Source organism: Crocuta crocuta, unplaced genomic scaffold, assembly GCF_008692635.1.
Source record: "Crocuta crocuta isolate KB4526 unplaced genomic scaffold, BGI_CrCroc_1.0 scaffold134, whole genome shotgun sequence".
NCBI lineage: Eukaryota > Metazoa > Chordata > Mammalia > Carnivora > Hyaenidae > Crocuta > Crocuta crocuta.
In genome coordinates this window covers 3067486-3070205 of record NW_027530183.1, presented here as the reverse complement: position 1 = coordinate 3070205, position 2720 = coordinate 3067486, and the positions used below count along the sequence as shown (strand labels likewise).

At 34.4% G+C, this 2720-nt stretch overlaps 1 long non-coding RNA gene across 1 annotated transcript; it reads left to right on the top strand.

Annotated features, from left to right (window-relative positions):
• The first annotated feature begins 403 nt into the window (after nt 1-403).
• LOC144232298 (uncharacterized) lies at nt 404-2503 on the top strand. Its single transcript, XR_013335355.1, has 2 exons — nt 404-1335; nt 2014-2503. It is a non-coding gene; the product is annotated as an uncharacterized LOC144232298 (long non-coding RNA).
• The last annotated feature ends 217 nt before the right edge of the window (nt 2504-2720 follow it).

Sequence of the window (2720 nt, the reverse complement as noted above, 5' to 3'; positions counted from 1 at the left end):
TATATATAATTAAAACTACTAGAAATAATAGGGCTAAAAAGACTACTGCATATGAAAAGTAGGTGAGGAAAACAAGGTTTTTTAGATAAGGAAAGATATGAAGGACTTTTGGAGTTTTTTTCTTGTTTTTAGTAAAAATAAGAAAAGTATTTACTTTTTTTTTTTTTGTCCTAAAATGATCCAGAATGAGGAAAAAGGACAAAACCTAATTGGACACAGAAACTTATAGACGGTTTGTGAAAAGGGAATCTTGAGAAAGGAATTTTATGTGTGATCAAGCTTAGAATGGACTTGTTTTTTAAAAAGACTTTTAATATCAGGGCGCCTAGGTGGCTCAGTTAAGTGTCCAACTTCAGCTGGGGTCATGATCTCATGGCTTGTGGATTTACCCACATCAGGCTCTGTGCTGACAGCTCAGAGCCTGGAGTCTGCTTCAGATTCTGTCTCCCCCTCTCTCTGCCCATCCCCTGCTTATTTTCTCCCTCCCCCTCCCCTTCAAAAGTAAACATTAAAAACGTTTTTAAAGACTTAATATCAAAAGTATACTGATGCAAAACTAAAATTTAGTTTCTTCTTTGTTAAAACAACCAAGTTTTGTTCTTACCTTTAATGCAATTTGCCTAAAGAACATTCTCTGTCTTATGAAAATAATTTGTGGTTCAAGTCTTTATCAGTCTTTGGTCTCTTAGAAAAAAATGGAGTTTTCTCTATTAAAAAAACCTAAGGTTATTTTTGTTTTGTTTTTACAACTTTGACTCTTCTGTATTTGCCTTTGAAATCTCTTTTGTCACTTTGGTTGAATGGATAACTAAGTATTATCTCACAGTGACTCATGATCCTATCTGATCAGATGTTTTACATCTTTTGACATATTTCACAAATTTCCCTCAATCAAATTCTGAATGAAAGAGATGACTTAGTTAGGCTTATTTGGGAAACATCAAATAAAATTTAATTGTTTAGCTTTCTTAGATCATATTTCTGAGAGAGATATATATATATAGTTCATTAAGATAATCAGAAATTATAAGATTTTTAAGAATTTCAATTATGTCCTGGTATAGTCTTATTAATCCTAATTTCAACTATTAGCTTAAAATATATTTCACAAGAATAACCAAATTTTACATGTCAGTTGCATCATTTTGGGGTTGTATATAAAACTCTCACTAGATCCTTTTAAAGTCTTTTGACATTTACAGACAGTTGTTTTACTCTGATGGTTTTGCAGAAGTGTTCCTGCAAAAATGCTTCATTTTGAAATAAATTCATGTAAAAGACCTTGACAAGTACTCCAAAATCCAGGCTTCTGACAACTTCGTAACACTGAACTAGGTAAGAATTTATAAAGCTCTAATGGAAAATTGATTGATTCATCAAGCTGCTTACCCAAGGAGAAACAAGAATTACAACTAAACGAACTTAAGAAAATGATTAGAATTTTTATGACTTCATTTAGAATACTGCTGGTTCTTTAATGTTTTCCAGATTTAAAGGACCCCTTTTGATCCAACTCTCTTAAGCTATCTATAACTTACAGCCATTTGGTATGTTTGCAACAAAGGTTGAAGCATTTATCTTTCTCCCCACCTGATCTCTGAATTTGGAAACTCTTATACCACTAGATATACTGCCACAAAAAACAGGAGTATTTAATTAGTTCAGTAAGAATCTATTCTCTTTGTAACAGGACAGTTGGCTAAGTCCTAGGCTTGACTTCCTAACCTCAAACTTTTGAAAGTCTAGTCTGAGATTCTTTATTGAAAAGTCTTAGCAAAGCAGATTTAAAAGAGCATATATGGTCAATCACTATTCTTGATGTACTTGTGTAATCAGGCCAACTTCACTGAAATTAGATTTAATTTGCAAACAAATTAGTCTTACTGTGGCTATCTCTAGTCATAATGGGGGTGATAAGAGAAATTGCACTTCAATACTACATCTTTGTGGACACTGAATTCTAGTGCTGTTTTCTTCTACCTATAAACTAGATTGGATCCTGATTTCTTCTAGTTTGCTCCAGTATTTGGATAGAACTCTCAACACCTCCAGTTTCTTCCTACTCTTTTGACTAAGAATCAGTGTGAAACTAAAACTGCCCTTTTCCCGAAGTCATGCAAGCTAAAGCTGGACAACTAGATACAAACTTCAGAGAAATCACAACAGCTCATATGTGGACATTTGACACTGCAAACAAGGAAAATCTGTCAGATTGCCACTGTTGGCCCTCACTCCCAGATGCTCTGAACCTAACACTAGGAATCTTCTCAAATGACTGTTCTCCAAACTCAAAAACTAAGTTTGTAATTTGCTGAAACTATTAATGTTTGTTTTTCTTTAGCTTCCAGAGAACTGCATCTCATTAAATTACCTGTTTGCTCACATTATTCAGAGGCCTAATTTGAGTAAATGCTCACCTAAAACATAACAGGAGTAAGTAATCATGAGGATGTGAATGCTAACACGTCATGTTGTACCTATGAAATAAATGGGGTTCATTTTATCCTCTGTGGTTGTCTCTGCTGTGGAGAATTTTTCAGTCCTTGGTGGTGGTACAATCCTCATGTTCACCTCTCCAGTGCACGGTATACTCTTGAGGGTTTTAAATGTCTATCAGCAGCCACTCACATGCCACTTATCAGACAACTGGATGAAAACAATAACCACATAAAGGATGACGATGGTGACTAAATGGCCCTCTATGCTGATGACTCATCTGG